The 13289-nt window shown below is 45.6% G+C and overlaps 1 protein-coding gene across 1 annotated transcript in view; it reads left to right on the plus strand.

The window, feature by feature from the left end:
- The window catches only part of COG5 (component of oligomeric golgi complex 5), a 343620-nt gene that overhangs the window by 209105 nt on the left and 121226 nt on the right, over nucleotides 1–13289 (plus strand). The window lies entirely within an intron of this gene.

The raw sequence follows: 13289 nt of genomic DNA on the forward strand, positions 1-13289 counted from the left end.
TCTGCTCAGAGCTGAAAGCGGGTCAGGGCTGATTGACAGCTCCTGAGGTCATAGAAGCGGTAACTCAGGCCCTGCATGGAATTTTCCACTCTCAATCAAACTGAGTTCATGCATTGGCAGCACCTATACTTAAAATTTTGCTTCAACAAAATTGACACCAATTTTTGGCAATTTTTATCCCATAACAGGGGTGTGATGGATATGTTGTACTGTGGTGAGTGCCATCAGCAGTATCTTGGGATATGGGCTTTTTTGTGATATTTCTATGTTAATTGTGTTCCTGTTGATATAATATTATGTGATTTGGTTTACATTTTTAAGCTGTAAATAGGCTAATGGATTAAGTGCCAAGGTTGGCTATCTTTGGGATGAGAGAAGATGAACCTTTGGCATCAACTAGGGTATCCAACCCAGGAAAAATTGTTTACTGACAACCTGCCAGCTTTTTACTGACAGTCAAACTTTTTTACCGATGCATGCTTTTACTGATATATGTTTTACATTTGGTAAATACAACTCTTTTGGCAGGCCATGTCCAGCTGCCAGGCCCCAGTTAGAAGGGCTGGATTCAAATTTAGGGATTTAACATCAACCATAGTAAAAAAAGTTTGGTTGTCAGTAGAAAGCTTGCAATAAAAAATGTCTTTGGTTTGGCAGCCCTGTTTGACTGCAGCAATGGTTTGATACTGTGCTCTCCCCCCACCCCTCTTCCAGGGACCCCCCTACTTACCCCTACACCCAAATGCCCCTGTGTGCACCTTGCTCCCTGCCCCCCACTAGCCCACCCCCTAGTTTTACTTCCATTGGCCCCACTTCTACCATCCTGACATGAATTCCCGAAGAAGCCTGTCTATGATCCAGCAGTATTATAGGCAGCCTGGGATACAGCAGCAGTAGCAGCACATGACTGAAAGAATGCTACCTGCATGACAATGGAAGAGCAGGCTAGAAATAGGCAGTTTTGTAACCAGGGTCGGATTACCCATAAGGCAAAGTAGGCATGTGCCTAGGGTTGCTGACATACCAGTGGCATTGCCATTCTAGTGTTGCAGTTTTTTTATGGAAGTAAAAAAAAATATATATATATTGTATATAGTATTATAAATAGGGACAGGAAACCAGTGCATCAATTCCCATATACCACAATACATGCTTAAAACCTGTCGGTTGGACTACCCACAGTACAGGTGACCACTAGATATTGATATATCATTGGCTTGGAAAAAACAAAAGTCAGAGTAGATAGGTGGTGCTGAAGATCATGTGCATAGGGGTATGTGAGGTGTAAATCCAGCCCTGCTGGTAACTATGGTTCTAGTTCCTGGCCAAAAGAATCTGGGGACTGAGACAAGTGGATGAGCTCTGGGGAGCTGGAGACACTGGATAGGGGACAGCTGAGTAATTTTGGGGGTGCTCAGGGCAGTGTGAGCTGTATTGGAAGAGAGGGACTGCTTATCCCTGTTGGAGGAGACAGAGAGCCTCTGGCTGGCTGGCCTTTGCCCCAGTAAATGTCTTTACAGAAGAGATCTTCTGCTGTGCTGCTTGGAACTGAGCTGCACTGCAGCCCCCAAAAAGAGATGAAGTCCCTCTCCCAAGAGCAGAACTGGATGCTTGTTGCTTGATTCAGAGCTACAGGGAGAGGGAGGGACTGAAAGGCCAGGATCCTCAGAATGTGGAAGGAGCCTGGGCTCCCACTCTTCTCTCCCCTCCCCGCTCTAGCAGCCAAACCTGGGCTGGTTTTTGGGGATACGCTGTGGCTAAATCAAGCCACAGAGGTCTCAAGCACGTACTTATAAACTAGTCAGGAGGGATCAGCAGGCATTGGGGGAGTCCCTGTTCCCCCAAGCACCGCCAGGAGTGACCAGCAATAGTGGTCACAAGCTGGCAGAGGGTAGATTTAAGCTTGATATCAGGAGATGCTACTTCACGGTAAGGGCAGCTAGGATCTGGAACCAACTTCCAAGAAAAGTGGTGCAGGCTCCTACCCTGGGGGTTTTTAAGAGGAGGTTAGATGAACACCTTGCTGGGGTCGTTTGACCCCAGTACTCTTTCCTGCCATGGCAGGGGGTCGGACTAGATGATCTACTGAGGTCCCTTCTGACCCTAGAAACTATGAAACTACCCCCTGTAGGGCACTCTGTAACACTCAGTAAAACACCCCTGTTATAAGATAAAACTTGCCAAAAACTGATGCCTCCACACGGTGAAGTTCTGGCAAAGAAAAATTGGCCTCCTCTCTTAATACACATGCACCAGTTTGGGAGGGCTGATTTTGAAGGAAAAGCCGTATGCCATTTATGAGTAAATACAGTCTACTGTTGCATCTAAAATGTATTTAGCTGAGCAGTACTTAACCTCCAGTCCACAGCCCAGATCTGGGTCTGGAACTTTGTTGGGGGCGTGCCGACGGCATTCATAGATTTCATAGACGTCAGGTTTGGAAAGGATCTTGGAAGATCATTGAGTCCAGCCCCCTGCCTCAGGGGCAGGAAATCAGTTGGGGTCACAGGATCCCAGCAAGATAAAAGTCCAATTGTCTCTTAAAGGAGTCCAGAGTAGGTGCTCGCACCACCTCTGGCGGCAGTCTGTTCCAGACCTTGGGGGCTCAGACAGTAAAGAAGTTCTTCCTTATGTCCAGCCTGAAACAGTCTTGGAGAAGTTTGTGACTTGGAGAAGTTGTGACTGTTTGACCTTGTCATTCCATGGGGCACTCTGGTGAACAGGTTTTCCCCCAAATCCTGAGGTACACCCCTTATATACATATAGGCAGCCACCAGGTCCCCCCTGAGCCTGTGCTTTTCCAGGCTGAAGAGTCCCATAGCTCTCAGCCTCTCATCATAAGGCCTGTTTTCCTGCCCTGTGATTGTGTGTGGCTCTCCTCTGGACTCTCTCAAGCTTCTCCACCTCCTTTTTAAATTGTGGAGCCCAGAACTGGTTACAGTACTCCAGCTGCAGACTCACCAAGGCTGAGTACAGTGGGAGGATGACATCCTGGGATTTGCTAGAGAAGCATCTATGGATGCAAGTCATAGTTTAGCTCGCTTTGCCAGCTCACTTTGCCGGCAGCATCACATTGGTGGTTCATATTGATCTTGTGGTTAATCACAACCCCAAGTCCCTTTCGGCCATGGTGCTAGCAAGCATAGCACTGCCAAGCCTATAAGCACGCTGCAGGTTTTTCTTCTCAGGGTGGATTACCTTGCATTTTTTGGTGTTGAAGGCCATCAGGTTTTCATCCGCCTCTTTTCCGAGCCTGTCAGGGTTGGCCTGGATCACCCTCCTATCCTCAGGTGTGGATGCTTTACCCCAAAGTTTGGTGTCATCAGCAAACTTGGCCAGTCCACTTCTGACAGCAGTGTCCACATCATTAATGAAGATGTTGAAAAGAATATGTCCAAGGACAGAGCCTTGGGAAACCTCACTAGTCATGGCACACAATGATGATTGACTTGTGTCAACTACGACTCTCTGGGTCCAACCTTGACGCCAATTCCCCAGCCAGCGGACTGCGATGTAGCCGAGGCCACAGTTGGCCAGTTTTTCTATAAGACGATTGTGGGATGCCAGATCGAAAGCTTTTTTAAATTCGAGATATATGACGTCAGTCTCTTCTCTCTTGTCCAGGTGATATGTCACCTGGTCATAGAAGGAGATGAGATTGGTCAGGCAAGACCTACCCACAACAAACCCATGCTGGCTATCCCTCAGGAAATTGCCATCAGCTAGTTTGTCAAGAATGGTCTCTTTGATGATTTTCTCCAAGATCTTCCCCAGGATAGAGGTCAGGCTGATGGGCCTGTAGTTCCCCGCATCTACTTTCCTCCGTTTCTTGAAGATAGGCACCGCGTTCGCCTTCTTCCAGTCTTTGGGCACTTCACCTGAGCACCATGAGTTCGTGAAGATCCATGCCAGTGGCAAAGCTATGATGCTTACCAGCGTCTTAAGTACCCTGGGGTGTAAGCTCTCTGGGCCAGCTGACATGAAGGTGTCCAGCCTCTCAAGGTGTTCCTTCACGTGGTCAACATTGATGAAGGGTAACAGTTCTCCCTCACCCTGGGTGTCCCATACTGTATTGAGCATGGCCATCCCTTGGGGCTGGTGAAAAACTGATGCAAAATACCTGTTAAGCAGGTTGGCTTTTTCCTGGGCGTCAGTTGTCAGTTGACCCATATGGTTTAGCAGGGGTCCAACGTTACCCTTGCTTTTCCTCCAGCTCCCCACATGTAAAAAAGGACTTTTTATTGTCCTTGATATGTGTAGTGAGCTGGAGTTCAGTCACAGCCTTGGCTTTCCTGGTTTGCTCCCTACAGGTCTGGGGACCAGTGCATAGTACTCCTTCTTTGGGGTGGATTCAGCCTTCCATCCTTTATAGGTCTTTCTTTTTCCTGGAAGCTCAAGCAATATCTATCCCGTCTCGGAGGAAAGGCAGCAAAAGGGCAGAAATATTGCTTGAGCTTCCAGGATCGCTCCCTTAAGGAGCAACCATTCTTCTTGAACTCCCCTCCTGTTTGGGTCATGACAACCATGCACTACCTTGCAGCCTCAGCTAGTTCCTTGCCGAATTCCTGGTCAAGCTCTTGATCCTGGCTAGGAGGTCTGTAGTAGACTCCCACCATTGTGTCCCCTGTGCCATGTTCACCATGGATTTTGACCTAGAGAGTCTCCAATTGTCTCCCCTGGGTGCCAGTGTCAGCTTGCAAGCCTGCATAGCTTTCCTTGATGATAGAGAGCTACCCCCCTGCCTCTTTTGTTCACATGATCTCTCTTATACAAGGTATAGGTCTATACCTGTGGCACAGTCACAGGTAGAGTCCCAGCAGGTCTCTGTTATCTCTATGAGATCATAATCCTTTTTGGTGTAGCAGGAGGACCAGTTCCTCCTGTTTGTTTCCCAAGTTCCTGGCATTGGTGTACAGGCACGCGAGTGTCTCAGTGGGGGCCCTTGCCCTCCCTACAGATTTCTCTGGGGCTGGGGTAGGGATGGGTTCCCTTGAGTGCCTTAGCCTGCTGGGTTTACAAAAGTTACCCAATGGGCTTGCAGTGGCAGTAATTCCCCCAGCCCCCAGTGGGCTTAGTTTAAAGCCCGGTGGAGCAGGTCAGCCAGCCTGGCTAAGAACAGCCTCCTCCCCAGAAGAGCGAGGTGGAGGCTGTCTCTTCCCAGCAGACCACTGCCATCCTCACCAAAGAGTGGACTGTGATTGTGGACGCTGAAGCCTTTGTGATGACACCAGTGCTGCAGCCTCTGATGGACTACCTCAACCTGTGTCTCACTTGTTAGCCCATGACCCAAAACTAGGAGGAGCCAGGAAAAGGCCACCTGTGCCACCAACCCCCTAAACCCTGCTCCCAGATCCCTATAGTCTCTCATGACCTGGCTGGGATTGCTCCGAGCCACGTCATTTATGCCCACATAGATAAGGAGCATAGGGTAGTGGTCAGAGGGCTGGAGAATCTTTGGGATCCTCTCAGCTATGTCCTGGGTGGAGGCCCCCGGGAAGTAGCAGACCTCCCGGGCTAGGGGGTTGGGGTGGCAGATTGCTCCCTCAGTCCCCCTCAGGAGGGAGTCTCTCATGACGACCACTCTGCATTTCGTCTTAGGAAGAGTAGAGGTGGGTGATCCCCCCTTGCCTGCAGGAGCTGGCATCTCTACAGGCTCTACTGGGGCTGCAAGAGGTTCACCTGTTGTAAAGCCCCAGAGGGGGTGGGACAGTGGGCCTTGGGGCCCCTGACCACCTTGATCCAACCCCATGGCTGGACAGTATGGGAGATCCCTGAGTCCTCCCTTGGCCTGGAAGGTGACCTTGGTCTACCCTCCGCCTTCAACGGGTGAAGGGTCTGCCAGTAGGAGTCTGCTGCCCTGCTACCCGGTTTTTAAATCCATGGGGAGTCCTGCAGGCTGGGTAATGTGGCCCTGTGCACAGAGTTGGGCCTGGGTATGCAGCCACATTTGGGTAAATCAGGTTTGATTGGGGTGGTGGCTCCATCTAGGCACTCAGGGTCAGTCCAGGCCATGTAGCTGCCTTCAGGCATGCATATTTGGGCCAGGGATGCAGTGGCATCCACATGCACGCAGTCAGGCTGGTGCACAGCTGCATTCAGGTGGATGTGAGGCCACTTCCAGGCCCATGGAGTCAGGCCAGTGCATGGCTGAATCTGGCTGCACAGCTTCATGCAGGGTCATGCCTATGGAGTAACCCCACACCCTGACTCCATGTGGGATCTGACTGGTGTGTGAAATCACACCTGTGGACTGACCCCATGCCGGATCTGGCTCTCAGACCGACCCCAGGCCACTTATCCAACAGGCGTTGCTGAAGGGAATGGCCACCACTGATTTAGTTCCATTGTCTTGACTCTTTAAATTACTTCCACTCTTGTTTGCTATGTTCTGTTCGAGGGTTATGTCACTATATGCTAATGTGGATTATTGGCTTAAATGCTAAGAAAATCTGCTTCATTTCTGTAAACTGCTCATATGAGCAATCTTGTTTACAACATTAAAGCATGTTATGTCAAAATGCAGGCAGAATAATAACATTATTAATTACGTATCTTGTTTTGGTTTGACATAATTAACAAGCCATTTAGATTTGCCCCTTCTGCTGATCTGCATTGTTTTATACTTTTTCCTTCCTTTTGTTTTTGTGCAGGAATGAATATTTTTGGTAACACTTTCATGCTTTGAAAGCATAACATTTTATTTGTAGTACTAGTCAGATGTTCAGTAACTAACTAAAATCAAGCTCATTTTCCTCTGCATTCCTGTCACAATCATCTCTGAACAGGGCCATTTGTCCTTTGCAAAATAATAATGACCTTAAATCTAAGTCCCTATTGCTCCTTTACAAAACAAATAAAAACCATTTTTGATGTGTGCACTTTAGTGGTGTTATGGAGCCTAAGTGAGGGACTAATTTTGTATCCCCTGGGTGAGAGGTTTCCAAAGTATCATCCCTAGAGCACTTGCTCCAAGAGCTGAATAGTAATGTCATGCTGGTACTTCTGTTTCCATTTGTTAAATGTAATTACAACACAGCTAAGCATGCATTACTTTCCTAATATTGCAGTTGCATGTAAACAATGGCTATAGCTGCAAGTCATTTCTGTAACAATGATGAATGTATGGTGAAGGTGGCTCACAACTAGGAATAGAGGTGATGGTCCACAGGGCAGTCTCCTCATGGAGAAAAGTTTTGAAAAGCCTGGGAGTAGGGCGACAGTATAAGTTTAAGCTACGTTTCTTAAATGTGAAAAAGAACATTATTCTTCAGTTAGCAAGTTTACATGGGTGACTTCTGATGAGTTTCAGATAAACAATTTAACATGGATATCAAAAAATTGCTGACAACTGACAGAAAAAAAATTAATTGAGGCGCAAGAGTTGTAACAGTTCTAAGAATGCTGGTGTAAGACTCAGCAATTTCTTTTTTTAGGTTGGTGTGATAAGCAAAATTAACTATGGACCCTACATGGGTTGATTAGCTCTGTGGGACAGGAATTGACAAAATATTGTTTTCCTCTTCAAAATCATTGCAAAAATGTCATCATATGACTGGAAGGGACCTCCTGAGTTGTATAGGACAGTCCTTTGCTGTCACAGGCAGCCATGCCGTGAAATCCCATTCCTGGCTATATAGTCACTTCTACTGTCCTTGTAATACTTTATCATCTTCTCCCTTGACAGTTACCTACAACAAAGTGGCAAAAGGCAGATCCTGCTTCTCTGTTCCACAAGGGAAACCCTAGAGAAACCCTGCTGGAAAGGGGAAGGGAAGAATGGTTGGGGAGGGAGGCAGATTTGCTTCAGGGACTTGAAAAAGTCCCTGGCAGCTGTTGTTATACACAATCTGCCCATCTTCTGCCCACCCTGTGGTGCTGGTGGCATCTCGCACTCCCCACCTCCCCTTTTTACATTCCTAGATCCCTCCGTGAGGGTAGTCTGTTAAAGAATAATCTGTTGTTATATTGGGACTCTAATGTCCTGACAGAAAAATAATTCTCTTAAGTATTCAGGTAATCCAGAAGAGTCCTTCCTGGGTTTTGAGGCATTTTGAAAGAACAGAATGTGATCATGCATTTAGTATAAACCATTAAAATCACTTCCCTAGTCAAAGTAGTACTAGGGAGTTCACTTTTGTAATAGAAATGAAATTGATAAAAATTGTGCATTTTGTTTGCTTAAAGTTCCCCAAATGTTTGGAAGCTAAGCCTTAAGCTTCGGAGAGATCTTTCCTGTTGTTTCATCAAAGCAGACTTGTTGGTAGTGGAAGTCTGCACAGTTCTGTTTTCAAACTTCTGCTCAGTCTTGTGTTGGTGCTAAACACTGATTCTGAGATGTGTTTGCCTGTTTCCTACTGTTTGTTTTTCTCCTTGCTCTCTAACACGCTCTCTCTGTATAATGCAGTTGTTCCCAGGAGAGATACTGGGGGGGTTTTTCTTATCATCCATAAACCTAGAAACTAGCTTTGCATAGGAAGTGCAGTTCCCATGGGATTAATGATGCACCAACTATATGTGCGGCTGTGGGGAAAATAAATGCTAACTATTTTAGATGAGAGAAGACAAGGATATGTGAAGTAGATGGAAAAAAAACCCTTTTAATAGAGTATTAGCAGGGTTTGAACATTTCCCCTGATTGGGGCTACTTAGGGCCAAATAACTGGGACATGACTCCCCAACATTACATCCACTCTAATTTAAAAGAATAAGACAGCGATGTAGTATTTGTTTAATTTCATTTGTAACATTGTCGGTAGATTTGGACATAATTTTTTGCTAAATAATAAATTTGCTAAGAGTTTTTTGTATTGGTTATTCCAAAACTGTTTGTATATTTGGGTTGAATTCACTGGATAGTTGTATCTGGGGGAGAAATGGAACTGCTGGAAGAGGAGTTTTGTTCATAAAATTGCTGGAGGAGATGTTGTCTTCCTTTCCCTGAGTAGCTCAGAGGTTAGAGCACTCACACAGGATGTGGGGAACTTAGGTTAAATTCCCTCTTATACTTAAAGGGTTTGAACCCATATCACCCACCTTTTAGAGTGGTGGTTAGGGTACTCTCCCATCAGCTAGGCTGGTGCACTCTCCATGTCTGTCACTGATCATGTCATTTTGTATAAATAGTTGAACATTCACTAGAGCAGGAACTGGAACTCAGGTCTTCCACCTCCCAGGTGAGTGTTCCAGCCACCAGACTAGAATCATTTATTTCATCTTTCTTTCTCTAGCTGTAGTTATTTAGTATCTTATGCAAACTGGAACAGCATCAACAGGAAAGATTGAGAGGTCCCCTCCATCCTCACCCCAGAACAGACTATATATAGCCTGCTGGTCAAAGTATTTTACTTGGGAGTGGCTCTGTGAATTTAAATCCTCCCAGGCATACGAAGGTATTCCATATCCCTGAGCAAGTGCTCTAACCGTGGAGATATTGCATAGAAGAGAGCACATCACCAGAAGCACTTGCAGCAACTTCCTCTCCATCCTCATCTTTTGTAAATATAATCCTTCATTTCATTTGCTTTGTTACAAGGCATACAGTGGAACGGAGTTTTCGTCTAGGGAAAAAAATCTGGAAAAAATAGAAAAATAGATCAATTATACACATAACCCTAAAAGTCATTCCATTTTCTGTTAGAGTTTTTAAAAATCTAAATGACTAGTTGAATACTTATTTGGATGTATATAGTTATGCAGCAAAAAAACCCCTTTGGTCTGAATGCAGATCTCCCCTCTGCTTCCCAAGGATTGGTAATGCATACCTTAGCCTAGCAGCAGCTGAAGACAATTTGAAGATCTTTGCGCTGTCCAGCCAAGTATATAGTGAACATTTAATTACTTGAAAAGGATATAAATTGAATAATATTATGTCAGACAGCATCATGGCACAGAAATAGCAAAATAAATTATGTTGCAAATTCATCCCCAAAACCTTCAACAAATACTGTTCAGCTAGTCCAAGTTACTGTATCCCCTTTCCTGTCCTAATTTTCCCTTTCTTTTTATCCTGTGATAGGTCAGCGTGTGTTTTTTCCTTCATTTTCTTAGTGACTATTTTGTCATCCCTTTTTCTTCTTCCCTTTTCATTATGGTTTTCTCTGCCTTCCTCCCTTATATTTTCCCTCTCTGGCATTCTTCCCCAGATTGTTTCCTCCTTTACCCACCATAAATACTTTTCTAATTTATCCTACTAATCTTTCGGTCTTTCTTGTTTCACTCCCAACCTAGAAGGGCTGGAAAAGGAAGTGGACAGGGCTGGATTAGGACATTCACACAACTCTAGCCCTAGGCTCAATCCCAGTTTCTGGAATCATGATTGGGATATTTACAGATGCCATGATCTCTCTTCCTTCCCCAGCTCCCCCCATTGATAGCCTCCATTGAATAAGGGTTTGATATCTGATCTGATCTCCTTCCACAAATCTTCTGTGAATGCTGTTTGGCAAAACAGCATTTTGTGTGGGTGTGGTAGCAGTTTCCACTGCTCTGTCCTTCCCAAAGTCTCCATTTTGGGTTCTTATTCCAGTGAATAGACTTTGGGCCTGGTTCTGTTCCACCTGTTAGGTACGTAGATGGACTTATGCACCTATGTGTAATTTCTTTGCATTCTTCTAGACTCTCTGAAAAACTATTAAAGCAGTACATGAGTGGGACTTCCCTCTCCTCGCTGCTTTTTGTGACTCAGTCTTAAGGGTATGATGATTGTGTGTTACAAAAGCAGGTGCATTAATGGATGTTCAGGAACTTGGAACAGGGGGGAGTAGAATCACACTTAGGCATCTAAGTGTACTTAAAACACCTACTAGATGAAATAAGATCTGGTCCTTTTGGTGCCTATACACAAGTGCAGAAGCTGCTCTGATGCACTGGAATTCCAGCGCATCAGAACAGATTCATGAACAAGCTTTAGTTCAAGCACACCTGCCACCATTTTTAAGCACAGTAACACTGATACACAAGATGCAGTGACGCTTTAATTAGAGCACCTCTCAGAGCATCTAATTAAAGCACCACCCTCCTCCCCCCCAACCTCAGAGCACATGTAAAAGTGCCTTTAGTGTCTACCTCTGCTGCTGCTTAGTGGAATTTTTATGGGAGTGAAACTGCAAAAACTTTTGTTAGTTTTTACTCTGTTGTATTTTAAGAAAGCTTGCTGTCACAGACAATAGCATCAGCAGAGGCTATAGAATGGCCTGCCTACACGCTTCAGAAAATACTATGGCTTTGGGTTCATACTCAAGGTTATTGTCAAAACCAGAAGGTTTAGAAATTTCTGGTAAGCTCCTATTCCATCTATCAAGCATATAAGTGGTAATTAGGCATTTAAGTGTGATCTTATTCCATGCTGCTCATACCCCTAACAAACCATTAATACAAAAGGTATTAATACAAAAGGTAGGGGTCCTTTCTACTTTTTGTGACTTAGTTAAGGTGAAGATGAAGGGAGAGGATAAGGAAGGCAAGGGCAGTGCCTGAAATCAGGTTGGCAACTGAAATCAAGGACAATAATAAGTCCTTCTTTAGGTATACAGGGAGCAGGAGGAAGACCAAGGGAAGTGTGCAGTCCTCACAGAATGGGACAGGACAGCTGATAACAGATAATCAGGAGAAAGCTGAATTCTTTAATGAATACTTTGTGTTGGTGTTCTTGCATGCAAGTGATGGTCACCTACCTGGTCAGATACTGGATGGATGTGGGGGCGAGGGGGCGATTGCCAACCAATGATCAGTGTTGAACTGGTGAGGGAGCACTTAGAGCAGCTGAATGTCTTCAAGTTGGCAGGACCAAATGGACTACACCCCAGAGTACTGAGGGAATTGGCTAGAGTCATTGTGGGACTGTTGGCAAAGGTATCTGAAGACTTGTGGTGCTCGGGAGAGGTCCCAGAAGACTGGAAAGGGGCCAGTGTGTTGCCAGTCTTTAAGAATCGGGGGAGGGAGGATCTGGGAACCTATAGCCCAGTCACTTTGGCATCAGTACTGGGTAAATTTGGGAAAAAATTATCAAGATGTCCATTTGTTAGAGACTGGCAGAAGGCATGATGCTGAAGGATAGCTAACATGGTTTCGTCTGACCAACCTTGTCTCCTTCTATGATCAGGTAATGAACTACTAAGATATGGGAGATGCAGTTGATGTCATATAGTTGGATTTCAAAAAGGCCTTCAATATGGTCTCCCATGACATTCTTATAAAAAAAAAAAAAAAACAACAACCCCAGGGCACTGTGGGCTGGCAGAGTCCATGGTCAGGTGCGTTGGGAACTGGATAAGGGGTCAAACCCAGAGAGTGTTAGCAGGATGGGTCTGTATCGTCTTGGCAGGAGGTGGCCAGCGATGTCCCACAGGGTTCAGTTCTTGGCCCCGTGCTGTTCAACATCTTTATCAACAGTTTAGATGACGCTGTGGAAAGCACACTGGCCACGTTTGCAGATGATACTAAGTTATGGGGAAAAGTGGTCATGCTACGGGATAGGATGTGCGTCCAAATGGACCTGGACAAGCTGAAAAGGTGGACAGAGCAGTACTGGATGCAGTTCAGTAAGGATAAATGCAGAGTGCTGCATCTGGGGAGAAGTAACCAGTGACAAGAATATAGGTTAGAAGAAGATGTCCTGGCCAACATGATGGCTAAAAGGGACCTCGGGGTTATGGTCAATCACAGGATGACAAGAGCCGCCAGTGTGATGCTGTAGTCAGCAGAGCTAATAGCATACTGGTATGCATTAGCTGATGCATTGCAAACAAGGCTAAGGAAGTGATACTTCCCCTGTACTTGGCATTGGTGAGACCCCAGCTGGAGTACTATGTCCAGTTCTGGGCACCATACTTCAAAAAAGACATGGAGAATCTTGAAAGAGTCTGGAGGAGGATACTTTGAAGAAAAACTAAGGGATCTGGGACTGTTCAGCCTGGGGAAGAGAAGAATGAGGTGGGACTTGGTGGCTGTCTGTAAGTATGTAAGGGGTGAATATCGGAAGGTGGGAGAAAAACTAGGGCACTCTGGGGAGGACAAGGAGCAATGGCCATAAACTGTTAGAGGATGGTTTCATGTTGGATGTAAGGAAGAACTTCTTTATGATGAGGGTGACCAGAATCTGGAATAGACTTCCCAAGGAGGTGGTACAGTCCCCAACCTTGGAACTCTTCGAAATGAGACTGGACAGACACCTTGCTGGGATCATTTGATCTTAGCAGTATTCCTGCCCAGAGCAGGGGGGTTGGACTTGATGATCTTTTGAGGTCCCTTCCAGCCCTTAATTTCTATGATTCTGCTTAAGTGCATTACAA

Source organism: Crocodylus porosus, unplaced genomic scaffold (assembly GCF_001723895.1).
Source record: "Crocodylus porosus isolate Cpor-Errol unplaced genomic scaffold, CroPor_comp1, whole genome shotgun sequence".
In the NCBI taxonomy this organism is placed as follows: Eukaryota; Metazoa; Chordata; order Crocodylia; family Crocodylidae; genus Crocodylus; species Crocodylus porosus.